Below are 24,585 nucleotides of genomic sequence, written 5' to 3' on the forward strand. Positions count from 1 at the left end.
GGCTCCTGGTGGTGAGCCTTCCTGGATTCTTCCAGCAGAGCGTGGCATCCCCATGCTTTCCATGATCAGACCCCTTGAAGCACAAATTCCACTGTCCATTGCCCAGTCATCTGCATCGAGGCTGAGTCCTGTAACCCTGAACCTTGGGCCCTAGCACAGTTCCTGGAATTTGGGAGTCTTTTAGTCAAAAACAGATGAATAAATAAATGAGTTCATCGGGCATGTTTTATTTGGCTGTTTTGATTGTCACAGGGGAGCAGAGCAGAGGAGGATTTCCAGGCGACATCTCCAGGTACACTTCCCTCCCTCCTCTCCAAGTACTCCTTCTTGTGCAGAAGACCTGGGGTCCCCTCCAGTGGCCTTCTTGGCTATTTAACTTGGAGCACACTCCTCCACCTAGACTCTGCTCGGCTGGAGGAGACTTCTGGTCTCCTCCATTGCAGCAGAGGCAGTTATAAAATTCCACAAAGAGAAAAGATTGGCTTGTTGCTTCCAGACAAGAATTAATAGGTGCAACTCATAATCCTGTCTTGAGGGAGATGAAGGGAAAAAGGAGCGAGAGAGAATATAATGGCCAAATCCCCCCATCTTGCTGCCTGAGTGCCTCTCTGGTGTTTGAAGTTCAATGCATAGAAAATGAGCAGAGAGACTCGCAGGAGTCAGCACTTTGGGGGAGTCCAGCAGTGGGTGGCCTCCGGGGAAGCTCTAGCTTGCCCCTGCCAGCTAGCAGAGGCAGGAGGAGATAAGAGAGGCAGCCCTCGCTGCCGTCTCCTCCCACCCACTGGGCAGGCTGCCATTGGGATATTCAGCAGGCTCTGGTACCCCTGACCAGAGGAAGCAGAGAGATGGCCCTTCAGAGCCTGAGGAGACCATTGTGATAATCTCGCAATACAAACCTGCTTAGTTTGCAGGTATGAAACCAGTGACAAGACAGTGGAACCGACTCTTCCTCTGGGGTCACATAGACGGGAAGTCTGGGACCAGGCCTGGGGCGGGAATGGTGGGCTAGACAATTAATGCGTGATCCTCCCACCTTTTCAGAAAAGCTTAAAAATGATCCCCTCCTGCAGACCCATGCAGCAGGTTTTCCATCATCTTTGGGATTTGCCTGGACCTGCACCCAGTCAGGTACAGAGAAACTGCCCCAAGCACCTGAGGTCTCATCTAGTCAGAGCCCCTTCTGGACAGATGTTGGGATCCTTTCCAGAGAGGACCTTCCTTCTTCTGCACCCAGCTCCACCTCTGAGCCCTCTCCTGTTCAGTGATGCACTGGCTACCAGGGAGAGCTTAGTACATGCTCAGTGTGGTAGCTTGGCTGCTGTTGATTGAACACCGACTGCCCCCACTCTTTCAGCATTTGCCGTGAACTTTGGGCTTCACATGTGTGATCTCATTTATTCTTCCCAGTAAGTCACAACAGACCCCTGGTTCTTTCATCATGGGGATTTCAAAAGTATTGGCCTCAGGGAGTCAGGGTGAGGGCTGAGGACTTAACACGCTGCCACCGTGCCTGACGCCAAGTGAGCTTGACAGGTGTATCACACACTCATTCGCTCATTCATTCATTCATTCATTCACAGAGGGCTATTCTGTCCTGATGTATGGCACGCATTGTTCCAACCTCTGGGGACATATCTGTAAGCACAGTAGACCAAGAACTATGCTCATACAGAAATCAATTCAAGGAAAGGGAGACAGACAATAAGAAAAATAAATAAGCAAAAGAAAGACAATGGGCGAATGGCAGTAAGGACCCTGGAGGGAAGGGGAAAGGAAGTTCGTAAAACCACAGTTAGGGAAAGTCTGGCTGAGAGGGTGGCCTTTGGGCACAGTCTTGGAGCAGTTGGGGGATGTTTTTCCCCGTGTGCAGGTCGGGGGAAGGCCTTCCAGACACGTGGAACAGATGTAAGAGGCTCAAGGCCCATGTTTGCGGGTGAGTTCAAGAAGCAGCCCAGTTAGGCTGGGGCTGGAGGGAGGACAGTGAGATGGTGGTGACGATGATGTTTAAATGGGGACTTAGATGGAGAGTGGGAGCGGGGGTGAAGGCAGAGCTGGTGGGGCTTGCAGGCCATGGGGAGATTTTGGCTGTTACTCTGAGTGAGATGGAGACCCTTGTGGGGTTGGAGTGGCACAGACCCCTTGCATTTTAGTAGGACTCTGCGTGGCATTGCTGTGGCTGCCCTGGAGGGAGCCTGCAAAGCTGGGGAACCAGGCAGGATGAACGCGGCAGGGGCGAGGGTGGCTGGGAGCAGGTGGTGGAGAGTCAGTGGGCAGTGGTGGTGCCCGGTTCTACTTTGAAGGTGCGTGTGGGAGATTAGACTATGGGTGGGGAAGGAGACTCTGAGGGTCCGGCTGGTACGAGTGGGAGGATGAGGTGAGATGGGGAGACCTAAGAGGAGCTGGTTTCGAGTGGAAGGTCAGATTAGCTTCGGGTCTCCTAAGCGAGACATCCAAGTGGAGAGGTAGGTAGCGCTCGACACACAGTCTACCCTCTGGGGGAAGAGCCTGTGCTGGAGTTCAGACTCCAGAGTTGCAAAGTCCACTCGACAGCAAACCAGACAGAATCAGAGCAGTCAAAAAACTTGCCAAGGACTCATAAACAGTGGTGTGTCCTCATTCATTCTGCTGCTTCCTGCCCGGCAGACTGCTGAGGATGAGGGCTGCGTTCTCTTCCTAAGAGTGAGGAGGAAATAGTAAAGCGACTTTTATAGGTGAAGATGCAGAAATAGCTCTGGGGAGATACAGGCACCTGGAGCGGGACGGTCCAGGGACAACACACTATCCAAAGCAAACTTCAGTCATGGGAACTGAGTCAGGATGCAGAGTCCCATTGGTTCAGGTTTGGACTGAGACAAAAGATGCCAGCAAGGAAGTGGTATAGTGTTTTCCAATGCCACTCATGTACCATTTGCCGAGAACACATACAACCTATCCAATATAGTCCCGGGCCCAGCAGAAGGTCCAAAGTAGTCCGTATGTCTGTCCTTCGCTCTCAAGCGTACATTATTTTAAGAAACCCTTGCTATGTGGAAGAGTGGGTAGTGTGGAGGAAATGCCTTTGTGATACCTGGGGTCTGTGGTAGTGGGAGACCTCAGCTTACCCAGCAACCTCCTCTGGTGCATCCGGCATGATAAGGTACCCTCCTGTGCTCCTCTCCTCTTCCAGGAAGCTGAAAACTCCAAGCTGATGTCCAACAGCACTCCCCTGACCAATGGCCAGGGACACATTGTGTGGGAGATATGATTGAAAGGGAGGAATTCATCTGCTACTGCTTCTGGCAACAACCTCTGCACTGGGGACAGGCCCCACTGCAGCTGCAGCCCTGGGCCAGAAGGCCCACCTTGTGAGAAAACTCAGATCTCACCAAGATCCACCAGGCAATAAGAATCCTTAGCCCTTGCTGTCTTGGCTCAGAGGATTAGTCTAGCCAGCGGAAGGCAAGACTTGTGAAGGAGGAGAGGAAGCCTCCCAGAGCAAGGGTGGTGAGGTATTCGGAGGCAAGGGAGGCAGGGAGTGGGGAGGATGATTGGGCCAGGCATGCTGGTGGCAAGGTCAAGGTCAGTTGGGAGAAGGACATGTAGAGGCTCCAGGAAAGGAGAGTTAAAGAAACTTCTAGTGATCATGTTTGCAAATCAGTCTTGTCAGGTCTACACCTAGGTTGAGAGTGTGTATTTACATGTGAATGAGTGTGTGTGTGTGCAAGTGTGTGAGAGAGTGTGAGCATGCACAGGTGTGTGCTTGTGTGAGCTGTCCTGTGTGAGTGAGTGGGGGCGTGAGCATGTGAGACTTTGAGACAGTGTGAGTGTGCACGGGGATGCATGTGTGTGAGACGATGGGTGTGAACGTGTATGAGCGTTCATGGGTGTGAGTGATTAAATCATGTGTGAGACAGGGTGGTGCAGTGGGTGGGCCTTGGCAGTCCCTCTCACTGCCCCTCAACCACCTGCTCGGGGTAATGGCCTCTGTGGAGGCAGGGGTCATTGGCCTCTGACTCTGTGAGTGTAAAGACTTGGCCTGGCCTCTCTTCTCAACCTAGGGGACTCCTCCCTTCCTCAAGGAAAGACAGGGGCCAGATGGGAGACCAAAGCCCATCCCTCAGCCAGGCCTCCTTCCTCCCTTCTCCTGGCCTCTCCTCCGGCTCCCTCTCTTCATTCAGATCACTCGCCTTTTCTTCAAAGTCTCCTTTCTGGAGGAGGAAATGTGCACGCTTTGTCTCAAACATGCTGTATTTTTTGTTAACAGCAGCACTGCACCAAGAGAGATCAAAAAAGGGGCAGCAGGAAAAAAGGGAAAAGATTCCACCCCCAGAATGAGTAATCATCTCCCTCCCCACTCCTGAGGAAGAGTCCCCTGGAGGAGACACGGAGGTCATCCCAGCCCCTCTGGCCTCCCGTGCAGGGGCCCATCTGGGTGTGTCCAGGTTCCACTGTTGTTCTCCTGACACTTTCTTGCCCTGGCTGTTGTCTGACTCTTGCCCGGGCTTCCATGACCCTGTCTGGGGTGAGGTGACTACAGGGCAACCACTGTGGGCCTGGGCCCCAGCCTCCAAACCCCAGCCTCCACACACTTTCTAATCCCGTCAGAACTGCATTTTGTTTTTTAAACTAACCTGTCAGCTCTGGTTATATTGCTGAGCAGGGGTTTTATTCTCCTGTCTTCCCTGCAAATCCCCTTGGGTCCTGAGGGCTGAAAGCATGGTATACCTGGGCTGCAGAGTAAATTCAGCTGAGTGGTTTCCAACTCTTGCAGGTGTGGAGCCTGGGACTCCAGGGCTCCTGGGATTCCTGGCTGGGAAGCATCAGTGAGATGGGACCTGGAGCCAGAATGTAGGTCAGGCGTAAAGTCGGTCCGGCCAGCCCTCTGCCTGCATGCGAGGGCATTTCTGGAATTCTGTAATTGGATTTACCCCCAAAGCTGGTGGGTGTGTGAGATGAGGGTTTAGAAGCAAATAAATCTCTATTTCATTGAACATTTACTACTTCTAAGGCACTGTGGAGTCACAGAGTCATGCATAGCCCGTGTCTTAGTCCCTTCAATTGCTTTTACAAAATATTTGAGACTGGATAGTTTATAAACAATAGAAATCTGATGCTCACGTTCTGTCTGGAGGCTGCAAAGTCCAAGATCAAGGTGCCTGAAGATCTGCTCGTCAGGTGTCTGCCTGCTCCTCTTAGACGCCACCCTGCACATGTCCTCCTTTGATGGAGGGGGACAAGCAGCCTCCTGGAGCCCTTTTTGTGACGCCACTGATCCCACTCGTGAGCTCTCATGATCCAAGCACCTCCCAAAGGCCCCACCTCCTGATATTATCACATAGAGGGCTGAGTTTCAATGCCTGAGTACCCAGGAGATTCACGTGGAGACCACAGATAGCAGTCTCCATGATCACCAGGGCACCAGGACACAGAGCAGAGCAGGATCCTGAGGACTGTGGGCGGGGAAGGCCGGTGGGGGTGTGGCTGCTCCTGTGTTGGAGGCCTGGCAGATGGCGAGGGGAATTGTCTGAGGTCACAGAAAGCACCAGAAAAGACACTGGATGGGGAGAAATGAGGTGTGGCAAGAGGCAGTGAGGAGAGAGCTCAAATGCAGGGGTGTCCCTGGAGTCCAAGGCTGTTTCTGTCCCACACCAAGTGACACATGAACTAACGTCACAAGGCCTGGGGAAGTCCATGGGCACTCAGTGCTTTGAATAAAGGTTGGATATACACAGAGTAGGACAGAGTGTGGGCAGTCCAGGCTTCACGCTGCCCTGTCTCCAGCCCCTCCGTCTCTCTCCAATGGGAACCTGCTTTACGCTGCTAGTGTACCTTAGAGCAGTTCTGTGCACACAAAATAAATTAGCAAAGTAAGGTATCCTCCCTCCCTCCCTCCCTCCCTCCCTTCCTTCCTTCCTTCCTTCCTCCTCCCCCCCTCCCTCCCTTCCTCCCTCCCTCCCTCCCTCCTTCCCTCCCTCCCTCCCTCCCTCCCTCCCTCCCTCCCTCCCTCCCTTCCTTCCTTCCTTCCTTCCTTCCTTCCTTCCTTCCTTCCTTCCTTCCTTCCTTCCTCCCTCCCTCCCTTCCTTCCAGTAAGTAAATAGGTAGCACATTAAACATACTGTTCTGTACTTTCCTTTTTTTAAGACTTAAATATTTCAGACCCATTTTAGGCCCACTGCAGAATCGAGCGTGCGGCACACAGATGTGCCCCACACCTGCCGCCCTGCTCTCACACGCAGCCTCTCCTTGCTGACATCCTTCATCATGGGGTGCATTTGTCACCACTGATGAATGCACGCTGATGCCATCATCACCCATAGAGCAGCTTACATCAGGGGTCACTTTGCGTGTGCACTCTGTGGGCACGGGCAAAGGGAGAATGGCACGTGCCCACCATTACATCAACAGGGGATTATCATACGAAGTGTTTTCACTGTCCTCAAAATTCCTCCTGCTCCTCCTGTTCATCCCTCTTCTGCCCTGAGCCCCTAATAATGCCTTCAAAAGTTTTTCCTTTTCCAGAGTATCACACTGTTGAAATTAGACAGTATGCAACCTTTTTAAAGATTGGCTTCTTTTGCTTCATAGTATGTATTTAAGGTTTCTCCATGTTTCTTCGTGGTTTGATAACTCATCTCTTTTTGGCTCTGAATTCCATGACCTAGATGCATCACAGTTTATTTACCCCCCTATTGAAGGACATCTTGGTTGGTTCCATATTTTGGCAATTATGAATAAACTATTATTAACATCCCTGTGCAGGTTATGGGATGGACATAAGCATTCAGCTCCTTTGGGTAGAAGAAACATGATTGTTGATGGTGTAGTAAAAGTACCGTTTACTTTCATAACAAACTATCAAATTATTTCCAAAGTGCTGTAACAGTTTGTACCCACAAGGAATGAGTGAGAGGTCCCGTTGTTCCACGTCCTTGTCATTATTTGATGGTGCTAGTGCTCTGGACTTGGCCACTGTAATCAGTAAGGTATGCAGTCAGAGCCCATAGCTATTTCAATTTGCATTTCTCTGATGACATATGATGTGGAGCGCTTTTTAATATGCTTCTTTGCCATCTGTATATCTTCTTTGGTGAGGTGTCTGTTAATGTCTTTGGCTCATATTTCAATCAGGTTGTTTGCTTTCTTATTGTTGAGTTTTAAGAGTTCTTTGTATATTTTGAGTCACAGTTCATTATCACATGTGTCTTGTGCAAATATTTCTCCCCAATAGGTGGCTTATCTTCTTATTCTTTTGACATTGCCTCTTGCAGAGCAGAAGTTTAAATGTGGATAAAATCCAGCTTATTAATGTTTTCTTTCAAGGGTCATACCTTTGGTGTTCTCTCTAAAAACCCAGAGCCATAGACAAGGCATCTAGGTTTTCTCATTACCTTCAAGGAGGTTTTATTTAGTTTTTTTTTTTTTTTTCTTGGCATATGAATGTCCAGTAATTTTATTGTCATTTGTTGAAAGACTAATTTTTTTTCTTTATTGCATTGCCTTTCCTCCTTTGTCAAAGATCAGTTGATTACATTTATGTAGGTTTATTTCTGGCTTTATATTCTTTGCCAGGATCTATTTGCCCATTCTTTTGCCCACATCAAAATCTTCATTGCTGTAGTTTTAAAGTAAGTCTTAAAGTAAAGTAGTGTCAGTTCTCCATCTTGTTTTTTTCCCCCTGTGGACCTTTAGATTTCTATATAAAGTTTAGAAAAGTGTTTTGAAAACCACAGAATAATCTGTGGAGATATTGATTAGGATTGCAATGAATCTATACAACAATTTGAGAAGTGTTATCTTGATAATATCCAGTCTTCCTATCCATGAACATAGATTATTTCTCCATTTATTTAGTTCCTAAATGTTTTCAATCAGAGTTTTCTGGTTTTATATCTATCTATCTATCTGACACGTTTTGTTAGATTTATGCCTATTTAGTTTTGCATGTGTTAATGTAAATGACACAGCATTTTAAATTTCAAATTCAATTTGTTCAGTGCTAGTATATAAGAAAGTGATTAATTTTTATAAAACTTGCTATAATCATTTATTACTTACAGTAATTTTTTCGTTGATTCTTTATGATTTTCTGCAGAGACAAACAGGCAGTCTGTGAACAAAATCAGTTTTATTTCTTCCTTTCCAATATGTACCTTTTATATCCTTTTCTTGTCTTACTGCATCATTTAGGACTTCTAGTATAAGGTTTAAAAAAAATACACCTTGCTTTTGAAAGCCAAAAATGTACCCTGAGTCTTTTTCATATAAATATATAATACCTATATGTACATATGTATGTATATATGTACTTTTATATGTATGTACACATATGCACACATACATATATACATAGTGTCATCACTTTAAACAACTTTGGATTATCACATTGTAAGTATGTACTCTATTTACTATCACACTCTCCACCTTGTCATGTGCCCAAAGGAAGTGGAACTAAAACCTCTGAAATTGTGAGTGAAAACAAGCCTTTCCTATTTGTAAGTTCATTTGCTTAGGTATTTTGTCACAGGGATGGAGAAGTGACAAATACAGAGCTGTTTGAGCTCCTTATATATTTTGGATATTCAGCTCTTTTCAGTTGTATAGTTGACAAATATTTTCTCTTGTTCTGTGGGTTGTCTCTGGGTTGTTTTCTGTGCAGAAGTTTCCCAGTGTGATATAATCTCATTTGTTTATGTTTGTTCTTATTGCTTGTGTTTTGGGGGGTCTTATCCAATGTCATGAAACATTTTCCCTTTGTTTTACTCTAGTAGTTTTATAGTTTTGAGTCTTTAATCCATTTGGAGTTGATCTAATACCCACTTTTTCTCCATTTACTGAAGAGCCTGTTCTTTCCTTGATGTACATTCTTGGCCCCTTTCTAAAACAGTCAGTTAGGTGTAGATGTGTGGATTTACTTCCGGGCTCTGTATTCCATTCCTTTGGTCAATATGTCTGCTTTAAAGTCTGCACTGTGCTGTTTTGTTTACTATAAATTTGTACTCAGGTAGTGTGCATTTGCTTTGTTCTTCCAGTTCAACGTTGTTTTAATTATTTCATTTATTTCTATTTATGTGAAACATGTCATGAATATTTTGATAGAAATCACATTGAACCTGTAGATTCCTTCGGGTACTATTAACATTTTATCAGTATTCATTCTGCCAGTCCACGAAAGCAGCATTTCCTTCTGCTTATTTGTGTCCTCCTCAATTCCTTTAGCAGTGTTTTACAACGTTTAGTACAGAGATCTTTCATTTTCTTGGTTAAATTTATTCCTAGAGTTGTTTTTTTTTTTTTTTTGGTAGTTATTATATATTGGATTTTCCCCTTGGTTTCTCTTTTCATTCAGTTCACTATTAATAAAGAAATCAGACTGACTTTTGTATGTCAATTCTGTATCCTGCAACTTAACTCAATTTTTTATTAGTTTAATAGTTTGTTTGGGGGAGTCTTTATGGTTTTCAATGCATAAAATTATGTCATCTGCAAACAGGGATAATTTGACTTCCTCCTCTCCAGTTTGGATTACTTTTATTTCTTTCTCAAGCTTAATTAGCTATAAATTCAAGTACTATATTAAATGTAAGTGATTTTATGACACTTTTATCACTGAGAAATTTTTGAAATATATGTCACAATATTTATCATGATAAATTATAATTGTAGCCAAATATCTTTTTAATGGCCCTGCAATATTGAAGTTATTAAAAAAGTCTTTTTTTTTTCTTTTAGTGCATTTGTGGTTTAAAATTTTATTTTTAAGATGTTAGTTAATCTTTTGGGGATAACAGGTTTTTACTTTAATATCTTTGTTGATGGCTACCATATCAATAAGATTTATTGAGTAATTCCTCTTTTCACACTAATATGCAAAATCATATTCATTATATCTAGTCTATATTTTAAAGTATACCTGGTTATATTTCTAGAGTCCCTATTGATCATTAATGCTTATTCCTGATCCCATACCATATTGCGTTAATTACTGTAGGCTTGTAATATGTTTCTATATCTGATAGAGTTAGCCCCTTCATCTCTTTGGGAGGTTTTTTTTTTTTTTTTTTTTTTTTTGGTTGTTTTGCCCTGATTTTATTGCTGATTTATTATATTTATCTTCTTTTTAAACTTTAGCTTGTCTAAAACTTGATGTACTTGGTGAGATTATTTTAAAGTTAGAGAATCATTTAGGGATTATTGATATTTTTATCATATTGAGTCTTCCTAACAGAATATATATGTCATTCCATTCATTATTTTTACCTTTTTTCCCCCCTTACAAATCTTTAAAGGCTTTTCCTTTATATACAACTTACACATTTGTTAAATTATTTGATAGGTTATCTTTTGGGACACTATTGTAAATAAGATCTCTTTGCCCTCTATAGTTGCCGATTTTATGGACAGACTGCAGATTTTTTTGTTATTTTTAATTATTTTATCTTTTATAACAGAATTTTAAAGAACATTCCTGTTATTCAATCATGTAATCTACAAATAATGCAAAATGTTATTTTTTTTTCTTTTCTGTTTTTCTCCTTTTACGTTGCATTGAATAATATTTAGAATAATATTAAATGAGGGTAGCAAAATTGAACATCATCGCTTCATTCTTGATGTTAATGGGGATACTTCTAATATGTTTTTCCATTAACCATGAAGCTTTTGGTTTGAGATATATGAAATTTTTACTTCCTTATTGGAAGTGTGTGCATATTTAAAGTTTTTTAAATCAAGAATGACAAAATTTTTAAAAAGCTTTTTCAGCATTTTTGGAAGCTATTTTCAATCCAATTATATGGCCAATTATATTAATATAAATATATAAACCATCCTTGTATTCTTGGGGCAATCACTACTTAGTTATGGTCAATTATTCTTTCAATCCCTTACCTGATACTTGACTGTAATACTCCATTCAGGATGTAGGCATTGATACCCATTAGTGAAACTAGTTTGCAGTTTGTGCTTAATTTGTCAGGTTTTATTATCAATGCTATTCTTACTTTATCAAAGTAATTTGGAAGTGATCTTTTGTTTCTACGATCTGGAGCAGTTTAAAATAGCATTGGAGACATATGTTACTTACATGTAAGACAGATTTTTTTCTGTGAAACTCTTTGGTTTTATTTTTTCCTTTCAGGAGCTTTTTGACATTGGTTTTAAAAAAATAAAATTTCTCTTTTGTTAATTATTCTGTTCGACTTGTTTATCTTCTCTGTGGTCAATTTTAGTAATTTACATTTCCTAGAAAATTAGTCATTTCTTTCAGGATTTCAAGACTTTACACTTGAATAAAAATCGAACAAAATTATGTGATTCTTTTGGCTTCCTCTCTATCAGTTTGGTAGGTTTTTCATAAAATAACCTCCTGAAGTATTTTAATATGATAAATTAGGAGATATTATGTGCAAAAGGAAGATGTTAGAAGGTGAGGTGGGTGGAAATGGCCATCTTTATGGGTATAAGAGGAATAACATGGGTGAGATCAGTAATGTACCTTGGGCAGGTTTGTAGGGGTCCTCCTCATCTAAGAATCAAAGGTTGGGGTTAAGCACTGGTTCCTTTTGCCATTTCAGGGGTCCTCGCCTCCTTGCAGATTTCCTCATTCTCTACTATAGATGTTCAGGAAACCAGCTAAAGGAGTCTCACTTAATTGTCTCACCCAGATCATTTTATTTCTTGAGAATCACTCCCAAGCCTAGTCTAAAGTCTCATTTGGTCCCTGATGGTCCCAGGTTGGTCTTGTCTGGTCCTTCAAGCCCACCCTCACTTATAAGTGCAGGAGACCCCTCTCCTCTGTCTCTTTTTTCCCCTCCATAGCTGCCCAGTGGATCCAAGATGACTAAAAATATTTGTATCCACAAGCTTCCATTTAGCCTCCTCCCAGGGGAGAGAAATGTGAAATGTCAGAGAATTCTCTTTGTCTTAGAATATTCTGGGACTTTCTAGAAAACACAGCTGTATCTTGCTTTTGATTTGTTGAGTGGGGAGGCATTTCCTTCCCTGGCACATTCATCTTCTCTGTTCATCAGGGGTAACGTACAGAATGTGTCATCCTGAATTCAAGTATGATTTGCCTGTGTGTGTGTGTGTGTACGGAGGTGGGGAGAGAGAAAGAGAGAGGGAACGGGGGTTTTTATCTCTGTCTTAAAATAGTGAAACTAATTGTATATGTCCTACTGTCTGGATAGTCCTATTATAAATATGGTAGTGTGTGTGTGTGTGTGTGTGTGTGTGTGTGTGTGTGTGTATCTGAGCCCCTGATTGTAGTAGATTTATGAGCAGAGATTGAGCCCTTAGTACATGCCCGACGTCGTACGAGCTCTCTACCATTTGTTACTCAGTGTCTCTCACCGGCACAGGTATTAAAGCATTTCTCATTTACGGAGAGATGATAGTCATGCTCTAGATCTTCAGGACCTAGGAGGTGGGTCCCCCCTTGAGGCACTCTGGGAAAGGATACCGGATGCTGAAAAGGTATCGTTGCCGAGGCTGGCCTCTGCCTCCATTCAGTCTTCAGGTCACCTCATCCTCACGGACCAACAATGAGCATTTCTAAAGCCCTCAAGCAGCTTGGGGCACAGATGGAGGAGCTGGTAAATGAGATTATCAGGAAGGGTGCAAGACTGCTGGCCCCATGGGTGGCTGGGAAGGTCTGGGTGAGGTGCCACCACAGCTGACGTGACTGCACAGAAAATGTACAGGGGAAGGTTAATACACTGACCCACCTCCAGCCAGTTTTAACTCTCGGTCTTCATAATGTCTCCCCACATTCTATCCTTCAGGCCTTCTTTGACACCTCATCCTCCTAAGCCAAGCCTTCCTAGAGATGACCATGCCCTCTTTGTGTGCTAACAACAGTCGAAAGCCCCTGTGGAGGAACCTACCCAGTGCACGGTCATTACCTCTCCCTATGGCTTCCCTTCCCCCATACCCTCAGTGCCTAATCCAATGCTGGCAAAGAGTAGACACCTGGTAAATGTTTGCTATGAAACGAATTGAACGACTTCATAATTAATTCTTCATCTGAACCCAGCTGTACCCCCAACACTCTCTGAATAGTTGGAACCAAGCCTTTAATATTGAGTGACTTCACAGACACAGGATGGGTACTTTTGGGGCCGGGTTTCCTCTGTCTCTCCTGTTTTCTCAGAGTTTGCTGGAGGTGTATAACAAAGCAGATGTGCTCAGGCAGCTGTACCTCATGCTTTATTAGGAAAACTGTTCTGTGAATCAGCTTGCAGATCAGGGACTTATTTGATGCATGTTCGTGAGCACTAGTCAGTTGTCTGGAATCCTTAATCAGGCTGCAGGGTAGAGGGGGATAAACAGGCACACCCTGGCAGGTGATTCCAATTTGTAAGTTGGAAGAGCAACAGTGGATTTAATTGTTCCAACATTCTCTCTCAGCCTTTCTCCTTTTCTCCAAGCTCTGAGCATGCCTGCCTCCTTGGCTTTTGTTTTACAGATGATTAAAGCTGTTCTTTCCAATGTGAACTCACAACAATAAGATAAGAACTAAGGTTGGGGTCACAGGCATCGGAATGTATGGCTACCACCTTACCAGTCACTTTGGCTCCTAGAGATCGCCAAGTAGATTTTTTAAAACTTCTGCTGGATTATTCTGATGAGATGATGTGTGTGTGTGACCTTGAGGTCTCCCTGGCTTCCTGAGGTTCCTTGTATGGCTCACAGAGAACTCTGGCCTTCTGCTCTCACTAGCCCTCTCTTCCTTCACCAGAGGAGCAGGGAAAGTCATCTCCATCATGATTTTTCCCACCACACCACCAACCAGTGACAAAGGACCCTCGGGAAGATGGATGGAGCCAAGGTAACTGGGTTCTGGCACACATTGATTATAAGAGAGCTGTTCAGAAGATTCGAGGGGCGGGTGCCTGTCGAAATCAGCATGGAGAGCCAGAGTGATGGGGACATTTACAGAGCAGCGGGTGTGGACCAGGGCGCCCAAGAAAACAACATGCTGAGCAGCAGCACACACGCATATGTTTAGGGGTATAAATCATTTCTAATTAGTAACTTTGGAAGGAGGCGTTCAGATGGGAAAGGAAGCTTTTTACGGATGGAAGCTGGGGAGGCAGGAAGTTTGAAAAAGAAAGACCCATCGCCACCTAAACGGACATGAGAACCCTAGAAAATGATTCCCAGAATCTTTAAAATTGGAAAAGGAATGCTAATCAATCTGAGTCCAGGTCTGTCTCCAAGCCATAGATTGGCAAAGGGGCTGAAGACCAGCAGAAATCAATCAGGCTTCAGAAGTGGACGCTAGATGCGGCTGCAGAGGACCTAGTCCAGACTGGAAAAGCAGCCAGCCCTTTCTCTTTGGCAGTTACCAGTTACCTCTGGTTTCACTTTCTTTTTAACTTTATCCAAACTCTCAAGGTGGGAACCCTTCCATGAAGCCACCTTGGAAAATTCAAACAATGCCAGGTTCAAACCAATGGTCCAGATGTGGAAAACACAAGTGTCTGCACCTCCCACCCAAAGGATAAGCTCCCACAGTGCAAAGCCCACCATTCACTCCTAGGTAAATGACTTCTTGTTCTCAGGGGTTATGTCTCCTTGACTAGTTTGAGATAAACTTATATTCAGTAGGTTTATCTCTCTAGTTTCTCTTTTATTTATATATGTAAATCTGTATATATATGTGTGTGTGTGTGTATGTTTGTGTAACTTATGTGTCTTATGTATGTGTATATATATTCATTAAAATGTATATAATTTTAATGGGATTTATAGGTATATAATACAATATTTTATGGATTTTATGTATATTATATGTACACACATGCATATTTAAAAAATACAACTATAAGACTGCTCTGCCCTCTTGGTAGAGACTAAGTGGTGTACTCAGGATAAATGATTTCATGATTGGCTGAGGCACATTGTAAGGGAAATCCTAAGACCCCTCAGCCAAAGGAGTGAGAACCCAGAGATCTGAGGAGAGGCCTGGTTCTGGGGTGTTTGGTCCAGGAGGGATGTGATTCAGGACTTGAAAGTTGGGCGGAATCCATCTGCTGGGAGAGCAAGGGAGAGGCACTGATTTGAGGGTTTCACATTTTGGGGACTCTCACTGTTCAGGAGCACTGCTCTCCCCCACCCTCTCTAGGGCCGTCTCTGAAATGGGCTTCCGTGGGTCTTTTCCTCCCCAACTGACTGTGCAGGCACAGAACTGTTTTCCCTTGAGCTCCTGCCTGCCTCAGCTGGAGGCAGCTGCCTGCCATTGCTTCTGACATAGAGGGCCTCCCCATCAGGATAGGGTCTCAACCAGATGAGTGGGAAGAGCTGGGGTCAAAGGTGTGTCACCCAGGTCTCCTTATCGGGCCAGGTCTGCCTCTGATTTGCCTTATATGATGGCTTAGAGGTGGTAGGTGCTCATCATCACCTCAATATTTGCTCCTTCCCCAGCTGCTAAATTCTTTTCTAGCAATTCAGAGCACCATTATTTGGTGTTTCTGTATTTCAAATGCTCTTCCTTTTCCCTTTTCCCTTTTCCTTTTTGCCACGTCCTACCTTTCCCTGGGGATTCATCATGGAGTCCTCTTGCTCCGAGGCATGGCCTGATCTGCTCCTCCTATTGCCCTTCACCTTGGGTGTGCCTCCCTTGGTGCTGGCACGCAGGCTGAGTGGGGTCCTCCCCATCCTGCTGTGAGTGCTCAAGGTGACAGTCTTCCCTGGGTTCTACCACACTTTGCTGGGTGTCTGCACTTGCTATCAGCTACCTCCATATCTGAGGACACCTGTTTCCTCCAGAAAGCCTGCCCCACTGCTATTAAGGTAGGGGTTATTCCTCTTGGGAATATTTGCTTTGCAAAGAAGGGAACAAGATGGAGGGAACCAAATATGACCCAAAAGTTGCATTGGGAAAAAAAGTCACAAGAGCATTCTGGAAAGTAATCAACAGGGTGGGGGAATGTCCTGGGGTATGAAGTGCTCTAGGGTACCAGACAGTCCCACCAGATGGAGAGAGACTCAACTCTTGCATGGTTAACACCCCTCTGTCCTTCTGGACCTGTCTCCTGCCCTGCGAATGAGGACATAGCTCAGGTTCTGACACCCTAAGTCTGGGCTGGGTCTCTAGCCAAGGCCGGGTGTTGGACAAGCTGGGGTCTCACAGTAGTTCCCTTCTTGGAACTATTCTCACCACCCCTAACTCCTGCCTGTACTTTCTACCTGTCCCTCCAGAACTCCCATCCTGCCCTGTCTCCTTTGTATTTATGCTTGCTCTCTCTTTAGATTTATGCTTGCTTGTCCTCTAAGCCTTCATTTCCATTTTTTCTTGGGGTGGGAAGATGTTGAAGAAGGAAGAAGACCCAAGTAAGAGGGTCCTTCCCGCTTGTGAGCCTGGCTTCTCCTCCACCACCTCCAGATGGGCGCTGTGCCCCTACCCCTCAACAGCCAGCTGCTCACCTGGAAGCCAGCAGTTTCCTGCTGCAGCCTGATGAGCTGGGACGAAGCAGCCCTGCACCGCTGAGCCACTTCTTAAATCAGGTGCTCACTTAGCAAGATAGCCTCATTATGTGGAGCTTAGTGCTATTGTAATTTTACATACACTTTCACGATTGATTTCGGGCAGAGAAGATCCCACTGTGGTGGGCTGCTCCATGTCCCATTTGCTTGCATATTATTTTTAGAATATTGACTGCTGGTCATGGAGGCATTGATGAGGCTGGAGTTCTGACAGCAAGCTTATAGCTAGATCAAGATGGGGAGGCTTCTAGGAGAAAGTTACGGAGGGTAAAGCTGACCCTCCCTGGGTGGGTCTCCTGTGGTCTTACTAGGATTTCCCTGGCAGGGATCCATCTGGCCTGGGTTGTTCTGACATGCTACAGTCTTCAGAATTTTTAGAACTGAGGCCTTAGCTCCTCTTACCATGATCTTTGCTCTCATCATGGTAAGAGGATGGGAGGAAGGTGTGCCCCGGCCAGGCTCAAGATGGAAGCTGGCTGTGTTTCCTTCCCTGTCTTCCCAGGCATCTCTGCACCAGCCTGTGCTGGATTGTGGGTGGTGGTCCTTGACAGTTCCTCATCCCAGTCTCTCAATATCAGCCCTGAGGATTTTTTTTCTATTAACTTTACCTAGACCTGCTATTTATTTCTTTACCTCCTTCCTCCCTGCCCCAACCTACCTGTCTGAGACTTCCTTTCGATTCCTCCCCCTCCCATATTTCCCTACCATTTATCTAATGCCCACTTCAGGGCAGTGAGCAGTTGGACCCACTATCCTAATGCTTACATGCCTGGTAACTGGGGACCCTTCTACATTAAGTGTATCCAACGCTCCTGGAAAGCCAGGGTCCTGGTAAGAGTAGCCCAACATGATACCAGAACAAAGGATGCCTTTCCAACCAAGCAAACCCCCTTCACGTCCCCAGATGGAACCTGGCTCTCTGGCTATCCTGGTGCAGACACGGGGCATGAGATGTTACAAGAAGACCTAGGAAAGCTGGGCAGAGGGAGCAGGGCAAAGTCCTGCATACACTGTATGCAGTAGGTGCATATGGTGGAGCAGCAACAAAAGCTCATGAACTGGAGGTTGATGGAAGGGCCAGCAGAATAGGTGGGGTTCTGGGATGACAGGTGAGGTTTCTTTGGCTCCAGTCATTCCAAGATTAGAAATGGGTGATGTTTGTGAAGAAGAAGGATTAGGTGGAGAGAAGATCACCCAGGAGATCCAGTGAGCACTCACAGACAGGTTATTGTAACTGATCAGGTTGAATCGTGTCCCTCACAAAACATAAGTTGAATTCCTGGATCTTGATGCCTCAGACAAGTAAACAGTATCATCACAGATGTAATTAGTTAAGATACAGTCATAATGGAATAGGATGGGCCCTTTATCTGACTGGGGCCCTTATAAGAAGAGAAGAGATACCAGGAGAATGTCATGTGACTTTCAGGGAAGTATCTATCAGCCAAAGAGTGCAGAGGGTTGCCCACGACCCATCAGGAGCTGGGAGAGGCAGGGCCAGGCTTTCCCTCAGATCCTCAGAAAGAGCCAGCCATGCCGACACCTTAATTTTGGGCCTCCAGAGCCCTGGAGAATGAGTGTGCTGTTCCAGGTCATCGAGTTTATAGCACTTTGCTTTGGCAGACCTAGGAAATTAATGCAGTCGTGGAAGGGAAATTAGACCTTGGGCAATCAATATACATCTTTTTCCCACATTAAGAGGAATAGAAATATGGCTCAGGGTGGTGGCGCACACTGTAATCCCAGTGGCTCGGGAGGCAGAGGCAGGAGGATCACTGTTCAAAGCCAGCCTCAGCAATTTAGCGATGCCCTAAGCAACTCAGTGAGACCCTGTCTCTAAATAAAATACAAAATAGGTCTGGGAATTTGGCTTAATGATCCAGTGTGCCTGAGTTCAACCCCCCAGTACCTGCCCCTCAAAAAAAGGAACAGAAAATATGAAGTGATAAGTGAGAAGCTGAATAGTCACAAAGCAAGGCAGTGTTACCAAGTGCCACTTCTCCTGGTTCCACCATAACAGCAGTTGCACTGTCTCTGCATAAATTAAGACAATAGGGAGAATAGTCAGGATTATGCAGGGGATTATTTTCTAAAGTTAAATGAAAGTTCCAAATACATTGGACTTTTGGACTCCGTTACCTCTCATCCCAGTAACATGGATGTACAATTGATAAACTTTATCAAGAAAATCCACTCATTCAAACGTAACTTACAACCCTATTGTATTCTATAAATTTCCTGATTTGAAATTAAATATATATATATATATTCTAGATATATATATATTATCTTCTAGATATATATATATATATATATATATATATATTATCTTCTGTTTCAGAATGCTAGTGAAAAATTGCCAGCTATATTTTCCTGGAAAGGATGATCTCATTCTAAAAAGGTCTCTTCTAATGTTTATTTTCAATTTAAAATTGTTTTTGATTGTTCCTCAAAAGTCACTGACTGTGACTTCTGTGTACAGTCTAAACACCGGTCCTTCAATTCCTGCCCACTGCATGAGATTTTTCTTGATACCTCCACACCAGTGGTTCTTAACTAGCGGTAAATTTTTTTCCCCATGAGAGGACCCTTGTCGCTGTCTGAAGACATGTTTTGGTTGTCACCTCTTGGAGGGGAAGAGTGACTGGCATGAGGTGGGTGGAAGATAGAGATGCTGCTGAGCATTCTACAACGTACAGGGTGTCTCCTCCAAACCAAGAATCAGCCAGTTCCAAAATGTCAGTAGTAGCAAGCTTGTGAAGTCCTGCCCTAGACCCATCTAAGTTTTCTCCCTCTTGGTATTCCCAGTACTCTCTGTATCTGGATATTGCTTAAGCTGTCTCTTGTTTGATATTGTTCTCTAATTATTTCCATGGTTCCATGGATGTGAGACTCCATCTTAATTCTTCCAGCTGTTTAATTTTGGCCACATCACTTAACTATTCTGTGCTTCAGAATCCCTATCTGTAAAATGAGATGATAATATTTTCACTTGAGGGTTGTTTTAATGATTAAAATTAATTCACATAAATAATTCAATAAATGACATTTATTTAGATGTTGTCATGGGCAAAGGTTGGTTCTATATTTTACGATTATTATCTCCATGAATCTTTAAGACAACTCTACGAGGTTAGTGCAATGATTACCCCTTCATTTAGTATAGATTCAGTAAGTCATAGCCATTTATATAATTATGTTTCTTCTAGATGAGAGAAAACCTATCATGTAGACTCTTGGCTATGGGCATCTACTTTGTCTGTCTTGGCTCCATGTCCAAGTCTGTGGCTGGCAGGGAACCTGCTCAACTACATGTGTCTCCTCCTTCCAGGACAGTGAGCTTGCCCAGGCATGTCCTCATGGAGCAAAAGAACAAGCTGTAGTCAGCAAGTGCATTTAAAGCTTTGTCACTCTTCTTCAGAGACACTGAGCCAATAGGAGATAGATAGATAGATAAATAGATAGATAGATAGATAGATAGATAGATAGATAGATAGATAGATAGATAGAGCCACAAACTACACAAGATGTTTGGGTCAACTTCATACTACATACAAGGCAGTGGTCCTATAGGATTATAATATAGCTTGGATGAATAGCAGGTTATTCCATGCCAATTTGTACAAGTACACACTATGGTGTTAGCAAAAGAATAAAATCCCCTAATGATGCATTTCTTAGAATGTTTCCCTACCACTCAGCAATGCATACGGTATACAGAAAGATGAATTATGAGTGATTGGCTCACATGATTATGAGGGTCAAGAAGCCCTGTGATCTGCATTCAGGACACCCAAAAAGCTGATGGAGCATTCCAGTCCAGGCCTGAAACCAGAGGGGCCATTGGTATAAGACCCACCTGAGTACAAAGACCTGAGAAACAGTGACTCCACCGGGGTAAGTCCTGCTTGGGTAGAAAGGTCTAGAACCAGGAGAACCATTGGTTTAAGTTCCACCTGGATGCAAAGGCCCAAGAACCAAGACCACCAAGGTCTGAGGGCAAAAGAATGTGAATGTCACAGCTTAAGCCGAGAACAAATAAGCTATTCTTCAACTTTTTGTTCTTTTCAGGTCTTCACTGGGTTGAATGAGGCTCACCTGCACTAGGAAAGGTCATTTGCTTTCCCCAGTCCACCAGTTCAAACATCAATCTCTTCCCAAAGCATCCTCACATACACACCCAGAAATAGTCTACCACCAGCTATCAAGGCATCCCTTAGCCCTGTGAGTAGCCATCACAAAGCCCATATGTACCCCAGGTCTGCCAACATTCCGTTGAGCAAAGCAGATCACATGACTGAGTCTGGCATAAAGGGATAGAGCAAGCAACTCCTCTGAGGTGGGTTCACACTGCAAAATGATATGGAAAAGGTCACGGTTCAGGGGGAGGCAGGCCATAGGGCTGTTTATGCAGTCTACAACAGGTTTGCAGCTATGATCTACTCAATCTGTCCCACTCTGGAAGCCTAGAAGGAAGCATTGGGCCTCTTATCCTGCCAGGGAAGTCAGGAGGAGCTTTGCAAGAAGTCCCTTATTGCTTCCCTCCAGGGAAGCTGCATTCTAGGATGGGATGTTGAATATTCTTGGCTGGAGCCCAGTGCCATCTTGCCAATGGGCTCCTGGCTGGGGCAGGCCTGCCTCGTATTTTCTAGGGAGCCAGAGAAAGAAAGGCAGGGCAAACTCTCCCTTACCCCCAGCTAATAAAGCACTTGAAGACACAGAGAGAGATATTAAGCCAGGAGAGGGTGAAAAAAAAAGGCCACTTTGGAAAGCCTTTAGAAAGCCTTCTCTCCCATCTGTTCAGCTCGTGGGAAGGCTCTGTTTTCCGTACTTAAAGGATTTGTAAATTCATTACCAACAAGTAAAATGTACAAAGCACACACAGAGACATCGAGGTCTGACTCACCATCTGCTGGGGAGTCACATCCATGCAAACAGGGAGATGCAATTCCCCATCAGGGAGAGGCATGGACACAGGCCACCCGGGCCCCCAGATGCCAACTGGGGAAGGGTTCTTCTATTGCACTTTACTGCATATGGGGAAGGGACTATGTGTGGAGACCCTGGATCCCCTCTTCCCCCCATTCAACTCAGCGTGGCCAGAGGATGCCCATGGTTTGCCACAAAGAGCATCGTCTGAGCTTTTGCAGACCCTGGGAGGATAACTGGAGTAGAATGCTTTGGAACCTGTTGCAGCTGCCAAGCTCCCTCTTTCAGCGAGGCCAGCTTGGCTGGATGCTGGTAGGAAGGGCTGCTGGCAGGGAGACCTTCTTCCATTCCAAAGCATGATTCCAGCCTCTGTTCTTGCTGGTTTTGGAGGAGCCCATCATGGGTGGCCCCTGGCAACCGTGTGAACGAGGCGAGTGTTTGGCATCCTGCTTCAGTGGCCTGCTGGCTCCCTGTTTCTGTTCCTTTCCTCGTAGTCGCACTGTGGTCGCTTGACTACAATGAGCAGGGTACTGCAGCTCTGGTGTCTGAGCCACCTTGGCTTTGCCTTGGGGATGAAGGAACTTCTGTTTCTAGTCCTGCTTGCTCCGCTCACCCTACCTTCTTGCCGCAGCTCCAGCACCCCCTCTTCAGCTGCACCCGTATCCACACCAGCCCCACCCTGTGCAGATGGGGATTCTGAGCTGGTGCTCCGGTAGAGCCCCCAGGCTGAGGCCTGCCTCATTCTTGCCCATCCCCACAGGGAAGACAGGCCTGATGCTGAAGTCCAGATTGGCAGCTGTGCCAGCCACCACCTCTGACATTGTCTGCCTCTGTTTCCTTCACTGTTTTGCTCCTCCCCCACCGCTAAGCATGTCTGGTTAGCTTGGTTAGCTTTCTGACCACCTGCCACTTATCTCCTTCCTCTATTGTTTTTATTTGTTTTTTATTTTTACAGACTACATTTTGATTCATTGTACATGAATGGGGTACAACTTTTCCTTTCTGTGGTTGTGCACGATGTAGATTCACACCATTTGTGTAATCATACATGTACATAGGGTAATGATGTCTGTCTCAGTCCACCATTTTTCATACCCCTACCCCCTCCTCCCTCTCATTTCCCTTCACATAATCTAAAGTTCCTCCATTCTTCTCTTACCCCCCCATCCCCATTATGTATCATCATCTACTTATCAGGGAAAACATTCAGCTTTTTATTTTTTGGGATTAGCTTATTTCACTTAGCATGATATTCTCCAATTCCATCCATTTATCTGCAAATGCCATAATATTGTTCTTTATGGCTGAATAATATTCCATTGTGTATATATTACACAGTTTCTTTATCCATTCATCTGTTGCAGGGCATCTAGTTTGGTTCCACAAGTCTCCCTTACTCCATCTGGACTCCCTCACTGTGTCTGCAGATGAACTGGCTGCAGATTCCTGTTCCGCCCCAGCTCGCATGCCATGGGTCTCCTCAGGGCCCATTGTCCTTTGTCCAACACTCCTCAGGCATCCTCACCATGACACATTCCCCAGTTGATTCCCCCTCACCCTCTGAAGGAGGCTTTTGATGTTCCCAACAGAGGCAGAAGACAAGGTCCAGGTCTCTGTTAATGCCCAGTCTCACCACTTTCAATGTAATGTTGTTGAGCCCAGGGCCCGGCACACTTCTAAGTGCAGGTTGGGCCTGCTAGGCAAGACCCCTGCCATCACAGCGTTTACAATCAAAGGGGGACAGACAACAAAATTCAAAAAAGAAAAAAAATCCTCCAGATAAAGATAAATGATAAAGAAAAAATAATCAATGGGCAAAACAAAACAAAACAAACAGTGAGTCATTAAGCTGGGGTTGATAGTAAAGGGGGAACTTGAGGTAGAAAATCTAGGCAAGTACCCTCAGGGGTGCTTCCTAGCAGAGATCTGCATAATCAGAAGAAGTCAGTGACCTGGTGACCTAGGCAAGAAACTTCCAAGCAGAGATAATAGCAAGGGCAAAGGCCCTGAGTCAAGAATGAGCTTGATGTGTTCCCTGAACAGAAAGAAGGCCTGGTTTGAGTGTCGTAGGGAGAATGTTACCCAGAGGTCAGAGGGGTAGGCAGGGCCCAGTCCACTAGGGCATAGGTATTGGGAAACAGTTTAGACTTTGAACCGAAGATGATGGTAAACCTTTGCTAGGTTTTATCAGAGAGAGTAATATCTCATTTACATTTTAAAAGAACATTCTTGCTGGACTCAGTGGCAAACACACAAATCGGGAGGTTGAGGATGGAGGACTGCAAGTTGGAGACCAGTCTCAGGAACTTAGTGAGACCCTTTATCAAAATAAAAAATAAAAAGGAGGTGTAGCTCAGTGATACAGTGGCCCTGCATTTAATTCCCAGTACAAAGAAGGAGTGGGAGGCGGGGGAGTAGAAATTCTCACTCCTGCAGGGAAACCAATAGGCCAGTCCTCTCTGCTGGCCAAAGGCCTCCATGACACTTGATGAAGTACTGGCTCACACTCAAGTTTCTTTTCCTAAGAGTCCTACCTTCCCTCACTGCTCTGTGTAGGAGCAGGCTGGACCCTCTCCTTAGGAAGATCTGCTTGCAAGGCTGCTCTTGGCTGACCCCTGGGAACGGGGCTGCTACAGTTTCCTCTGCTTACCTGTGTGATAACTCCTACATGCTAAGCATGGCTTGCTATGCCTCAGCTGGGTTCAGGGGAGCACCTGCCTTCCTGCCAGGAATGAACATTTTGGAACACGTGAGCAGTTCATGCATCCCTGAGCAGCCCCAGCAAAGGCCGCGGCACTGCGTGTCTCAGGGTGTTCTGGGTGAAACATCACACACGTGCGGGTGCACTTGCATTGCTGAGGGAGGGAGAGAGTGTGAGGAAGCTGGCACAGGATTTCTCCAGACTCTGCCTCTGCCTTCTCCTGGTAAGATCCAGCTGCATGTCCTTACTACCTCCTTGCGAGCAAGGTTCCCTGTAAGTGCAAGTTCCTGCTGAGTCCCTTAAGCGCTGAGTGAATAGTCAGATGGGGTCTTGGGGAACCCTGACACATGCACATTAGGGACCTTAGCATTATGGTAACATCATATAACTTTTTTATGTCTTTTCCTGTTTTATAACTGATGCTTGGATATAGGCCTGTGCTCTACAAGATCCTGAAAGACAGAAATATGCTTTCTATACACTTGCAT

At 45.0% G+C, this 24,585-nt stretch overlaps 1 long non-coding RNA gene across 2 annotated transcripts; it reads left to right on the top strand.

The window, feature by feature from the left end:
- The first annotated feature begins 251 nt into the window (after positions 1-251).
- LOC306660685 lies at positions 252-22,972 on the top strand. 2 transcript variants are annotated; one of them, XR_013763713.1, is made up of 5 exons: positions 252-292; positions 13,718-13,807; positions 14,377-14,521; positions 20,256-20,364; positions 20,539-22,972. It is a non-coding gene; the product is annotated as an uncharacterized lncRNA (long non-coding RNA). The 2 variants fall into 2 exon arrangements; XR_013763714.1 differs by lacking the exon at positions 252-292 and having other exon boundaries at positions 12,379-13,807.
- The last annotated feature ends 1,613 nt before the right edge of the window (positions 22,973-24,585 follow it).

This window comes from Sciurus vulgaris, assembly GCF_902686455.1.
Source record: "Sciurus vulgaris genome assembly, chromosome: 5".
Taxonomy (NCBI): domain Eukaryota; kingdom Metazoa; phylum Chordata; class Mammalia; order Rodentia; family Sciuridae; genus Sciurus; species Sciurus vulgaris.